The 6,000-nt window shown below is 62.3% G+C and overlaps 1 protein-coding gene across 10 annotated transcripts in view; it reads left to right on the top strand.

The window, feature by feature from the left end:
• Nucleotides 1-467: 467 nt before the first annotated feature.
• HSPG2 (heparan sulfate proteoglycan 2) overlaps nucleotides 468-6,000 on the top strand; it is a 183,434-nt gene continuing 177,901 nt past the window's right edge. For all 10 annotated transcript variants that reach the window (XM_043500074.1, XM_043500066.1, XM_043500073.1 and 7 more), the window contains exon 1: nucleotides 468-704. The gene's annotated coding sequence lies outside the window, so the exon portion shown is untranslated. The remainder of the gene's footprint in view (nucleotides 705-6,000) is intronic.

Here is a 6,000-nt window from a genome sequence, read left to right as displayed (position 1 = left end):
AAATTTTCAGGCTTTTCTCTGATCACAGGACAGAGGGCGAGAAACTGACTCTTAAAAACTGGAAGGTGAGATCCTCACCAAATCCCAGGACTCCAGGAGCTGGGTATTTAAGAACAAGCACCAAATACAGTGGTACAATGGCAAGAGACAGAAACACGGGATATGGGCCTGGATCTTCCAAAGTGACTTGCGGTTCTGGGTGCCCACCTCAAGACACTTAAAGGGGCCCGATTCTGAGAGACGGTTGAGCTGGCACCCAGAAGCTGGGAACCTGGCTGTGCTCAGTGGGGCTGTGCAGGGTGAAGTCACTGTTTGCAGGATCAGGCCCTGCTCGGGATGTGCCCCCCGTTCCTAGGGGCCTGAGTGTGACTTCACCCAGCAGGACTCACTCCTGATTTGCCCCGGCCGCGGCTCCTTCCCCCATCCCCCGCCCAGCTCCCTTCCGCAGTCGGGACTCCAGGCCGGGTTTGGGCGCCAGCCGGCCGGGAGCGAGGAGCCGAGATTCGGAGCGGCGCTGCCGGGACGGGACAGAGCGCAGGGAAAAGTTGCTCGTGGCCGGAGCGGGCGCCCGGCGGCGCAGCCAGACAAAGGGCCGGACCCCGGGAGCAGGACGCTGCGCCCCGAGCCGGAACATGGGTCCCGGGCAGCGGCTCCCCGGGGCGCGCTGCTCGCCGCTGCTGCTGCTGCTGGCGGCGCTCCTGCGGGTAAGTCCCGGGGCGAGGGGGACCCCGCTCCCGTCTGCGCGGAGCCTCTGCGCGGGACTCGGCCCCGAGCCCTGCGGGAGGCGGAGGCTGGCCCCGGCAGCCGGCGCCCAGGTCCCCCGGCCTGGGGCCCCTGGCGCTGGAGCCTGGGGGCCGCGCGGGGGCGGCCGGTGCTCGGCCGGCTCTGTCCCCGGCGCGCTGCGCTGCGGGCGCGGAGCGGGGCCGCGGGGCTCAGCGGCGCGGGCCCTGCTCGGCGGGCGCCTCCCCCAGGAGGGCGCCCGGGCGGTCGGACGTGGCCGCTGCCCTCGCTCCCTTCTTCGGCGCCAGCTCCGGGTGGGAGCCGGCGGGCCCGGCGCAGCAGCCAGCCCCGGTGCTCGGAGCGGGCGCGGTGGAAATAGCCGCCTTAAAATAAAGGCACCGCCCCGCCGGTGCAAAGCGGGAGCGGCTCCCCCAGAGGCCCTGGGTGCCCGGCTCGGGGCCCCGTCCCGGGGGAGAGCCGGAGTCAGCCCAGGTCCTGTCTCCCCGCGGCGGGGGCTCCTAGCCCAGCGGGCTTGTGGGAGCAGGAATCGCCTGGAGCGAGGCAGGGACCCGCCTGGAGGCGGAGGGGCTGGCGCGGAGAGGGCTGGGCTCTGCCAGTCCTGCTCTGGAGGGCAGGGGGCTGTTGGGCAGCTCCTGGGTGCACATGGTTTGGGGGGCGCCAGGGCAGGGGAGCTGGCTGCTGGAGCCTTTCCCCGATCCCTGGGTGCCAAGGGGAAGGCGAAGGCCACTGCCGGGACGACATCGCAGCAGCGTGTAGGCTGGGGGTCCCCACCGGCTGTGAGGGGCCGGGGCTCATAGCAGCTGCGAAACGATAAAATGTCCTGTACCAGCGGCAGGGAGCAGCCCCTCTCCGAGAGTCTATGCTCAGCCCTCCCCACGAGATCGCACCCTCTCGCCTTCCTCTGCCCAGCCAGCCAGCCCCCCCCCCCCCCCCGGGCAGCCTGGCCGGCCCCTGGACAAGCACTGGCAGCGATGATTTAGCCCAGGCTAGGTGGGGTGCCTTACTGCGAGCTGCTCCCACGTGTAACAGTGTGCGGAGGGTACTGCTGGTCTTGGCTCCCTCCCTTGATCAGACCAGGAGCCTGGGCTGGGTGTGTGCTGGGGAAAACGCTGTCTGGCACGCCACGCTGCCGTGCTGCGGAGTCTCTGCGCTGGCAGTGGCAAGGGGACCCAGGGTGATCAGGGCGCCGGGCCGTTGTTTGTTGCACGTGGAGCACTGGGGTTCCTGCATGTTTGCGGGGCAGGGAAGTCAAGTTGGGTGAAAGTTGCCAAGAGTATTTTTGGGCTCTTGGCAAGAGCCAGCTCCCCATGATGCTCCCTACTACTCCCACTGAGCCTTGCGCTGGGTAGACACTGCACCCGCTCCGCACCGCTGATGCTGTTCAATCCTGACCCTGCCGCCTTTAGACTATCCCAGCCCTGCTGGTGCCCCTCAGCTATCCCAGCCCTGGCTCCAGCAGAAGATCTTCAGTGCAGGAGACCTCTGGGGGCTCTGGAGGTTGTTACATAGTCTGCTCTGCCTGCTCTCCACCCACACTGCCTGGGCTCTGGGCTGCGTGAGTAACAATAGACATCTTTGTGTCTGAGAGTCCGCAGGCTTTGAGAACATGCAGGCGGCTTGAGAGACTCCTCAGCCTTTGCTGGGAGCCTGTTCCTGGAAGGTGATTGCTCAAGTGTGCCCATCTCAGAAGCGTGGGGCACCCCCATCCTTGGCGCCTGCCTGCTGCAGCTGGGGGCAGCTTATAGGATGAGTGAAAGGCTGTCGAGCTTGGTGCTGCAGCCCTGGCCATGCATTGGACACGATACCCGGGGTGGCCTGGCTCTCTGAATAGTCCTGGGGGCGCTGGCAGGGGCCCAAGGGCACAGAATATGGAGCTGGAGGCAGGTGATAGTGGGCAGAGGCTGCTTGGACCAGGTGGAGCAGTGCATGCTGGGTAGCATGAAGCAGGTAGCTGCACTCTGTTCAAGCCCCCTGCCCTGGGCCTGGCTGTCTGAAATTTCCCTGACCTGTGACCTCCCCTAGCCTAGGGAAGTAGAGCCTGGCTGCAGCCTGCCTTCTCCCCTGTGGGAGTTGCTCCCACCCGGCTCCAGTTTCAGAAGTGACTGATGACTTGCCCCATCTAGCATGCTCCATCGCACGCTCCCAGCCTCCCTGCATGAGACAGGTCTCTCCCACCCCATTGCACAGATGGGGAAAGTGAGGCACAGAGTGGGGAGGGGACTTGCTAGTCAGTGGCATAACTGGAAATAGAACCTGGTGTCCTGCTTCCCAGGCCCTGTTTGGCTGGCCCTGTCCTTAAGCAGCAGCCCACTTCCCTCTCTGTGGGCCGCAGGCAGGTCTGCGGGGGTCGGGGTGCACTTTCCTGGGGTACTGGAAGCAGGAACTGGGCTGGTCGGGGGCTCTGCTGGGCAGTGAGTGTGTAAGTGTGCTGGGACTCTGGGTGGCAGGGTGGAGGGATCCCCAGGGACTTGGGGAGGCTGTGTGTGCTGGGGCTGGAAGGGGAATGATGAGGGGGCTTGCAGGGTGGTTGTGCGAATAGTGCACAAGGCCACCATTCCCTGAGCAGCTGAATGAGAGAGGATCATGTGACAGGCAGATATTCCCCCCCCCCCCACCTGCCCAGGCTTGTTCTCAAAGTGGGGGGGGGAGGATCTGCTCCCCCCTCCCTGGGAAGGGGGTGGGGTGGCCGGGTGAGAGGAAGTGCGAGGAGGGGGAGGCAGGATTGTAAACATGGCTCTAAATAGAACATGGATTGAGTGACTCCTCTGTAGTATTTATACAATCCAGGAATCTCTCCCATGCCCTCTCTTGCAGGGAGCCCAGTCTGTGGGACGGCTCCTGGGACCCTGATCCTGCCATAGCTAGCAGCCAAAGGGGAGTGTGCAGACCTGCCCTGGGATGGGACCAGGCAGCACACTTGGTCAGACAATCCCTGGGAAGTGTGTTGGCTTCTTCATGAAGCTAAAACCCAGTCCCTGGAATCTCCTCTAACCTCCAGCCTAGGCCATTGCAGTGGGGGAGCTTCCCCCCAGAAGAAGGGCTCTGAGCTACCTGGAGGATTCCTGACTGGAGGTTCCAGTCCTGTGCCCAGGTGCAAACCACCCCATGTTTTCTTGCCCCCCCGTGCCACCCCCTCTCTCAGGGATCTCTCCCTAGCTGGGGTTAGAGAATGTGGGGCTGGTCCTGCCACTGCAGACCCCTCTGAAGACCAGGATAGCCCCACGTGCCTGTTCTCTGGAAACCCTGGCTCTCATACCCAGGGTCGCAGTGCAGGGGGCATCCATCCTGTTGGGTGGGACTGCAGAGCCAGGAAAGCTGTCAGGGAGCGGAACCCTGCAGAGGTGGAAATGGCCGTCGGGGGCAGCAGAAAGACTGAGGCCTGGTCTAGGTTACAGTTATTATACCCTAATTATGTCAGTGTCCACACTGCAGCCTTGCTCCCACCGATGTAAGTGCCCTGCTACACAGACATCGTCACTCCACCTCCGTGAGAGGAGCAGGGCTCATGTGGGTGTAATTGGGGCAACGCAGTGTCTGTATAGATGCTGCAGGTTAATTACAGTGGCTGTTGGCTGTCATTCTTGTCAATTTCACAGCTCCACACAGAGCCATGAAATTGACAAGAAACCCCGGCTCCCTGCTCTACTGTGAGAGCACAGCAGCCTCCAAGAACCCAGGGAGGTTTTCTCTTGGCAGGGAGCTCTGTGCCTGGAGCTTGGGCGGCTGATGTGCTCCTGGTGGGAAGCAGGGAGCTGAGAGCCCGGGGGGCAGCTGGGTTCCTGGTGGGGGCAGTCAGGCTCCTGGCAGGGAGCCAAGAGTCCGGGCTCCCCGACACTGCCCCTCTTCAGTCGGTGGAAGTGCTCCTGGTGTGGACTACAGACAGAAGGAGGGTAGTGTGGACATGATTCACTGTAGTAATTGCTGCGGTGGCTGTAAGTCAAGGGTGTAGACATAACCTGAATTACAGCGCTGGAGCCCTGTGGGGGGAGAGCTTGGGCTAAGAGAGGTGCTGAGGTCAGGCTTCCGGCTGGCCACCCCTCCCTCCACCCAGCTCCAACAGCTTTAGGTGGGGTACAGTCTCCCTGGGGAGAGGGAGGCTAGGGGAGCCAGGATCTTATTCCCATCAGGTGTCTCCCAAGGACAGCTCCCTCCTCAGAGGCGTTTACTGCCCCCCAACGCCCCGCCAGATACTGACATGCTATCCTGCCGGGGTGGCTTAATGCAATTCCCAAAGTGACCAGAGGGGGAACTATAGAGCAGTGCATGGTGCTGCCCTAAGCACCTGCCTTCTGCTAGTGTGGGGGGACTGGCTCTGTGCTGGTGGCTTCAGCAGTGGGCTCTGGCTCACTTGATTTTTAACCAGGAGGTGGAAATGCCCTGCAAGCAGCCACTGTGGGTGGCCAATCCCAGCTCCAGCTCTGGGTGTCATTTCGTAGGCCCCCCAGAGGAGTCTCAACAAGAACCCACAGCCTGTGCTTGGGGAGCCCTGGATCCAGCTTAGTAATTGGTTCCTCTGCGCTAGGTGCTGAAGAGTTCTTAATGGCGGCTCGCCCTTGCTGAAAGGTGGCCAGTCCTGGAGTCACCGGCAGATGGAGTCGCCCCACTGGGGGAAATGGATTGGGAGCGAAGGTGCCCATCAGGTGGGGGTGGAGTGGGGGAGGAGTTGCCAACTGTGTGTCTCAGTTGTTTGCTAAGTGGCAGAGGCAGCTATGTATCCGGGAGGTGCAAAAACACAACTCTCTTCGGCTGGCCTCTGGGCCTCCCCCTCTCTGCCTGCACTCCCCTCTTCCTCTGTCTCACTTGCATTCTACTTTGCACCACAGACCCAGAATTCTTGGACCAAATTAAAGCTGACAGTGGCTGAGAAATATGCCTGGAACTTGGGCTGTAGGAGCCGAGATGTTTTCCAAATGAGGCAGGTTGTTGGAGCGCTACCGCTTGCCTTCTCCCCTCTTGTCAATTGCTGCTTTGAGGAGCTGGGGTGAGGCGGGGCTGGGGCTGCGAGTGTGTCAGAAATGCAATGGAAAAGCCAGCAGTAAATCCTGGGGCTTTGTGAGTGCCTGTACCCTGGCTCTGGGCTCCCAGCCTGCTGGGGATGAATGCATCAGCTGCGCTGTCCCACTGCACTGCAGAGACTTCCCCATGCAGATCGCTGGGAGAGACAGGTGGGGAGCTGCAGACGGTGATGTCATGTCTATGGATGGTGATGTCATGTTGCTGATGTCACAATGGAAGGGTGAAGTGGGGCTGCCCTGTTGT

The sequence above is a fragment of the Dermochelys coriacea genome, chromosome 18 (assembly GCF_009764565.3).
Source record: "Dermochelys coriacea isolate rDerCor1 chromosome 18, rDerCor1.pri.v4, whole genome shotgun sequence".
In the NCBI taxonomy this organism is placed as follows: domain Eukaryota; kingdom Metazoa; phylum Chordata; order Testudines; family Dermochelyidae; genus Dermochelys; species Dermochelys coriacea.
The sequence above is the reverse complement of the archived record's forward strand: the minus strand, read 5'-3'. Positions and strand labels throughout refer to the sequence as shown.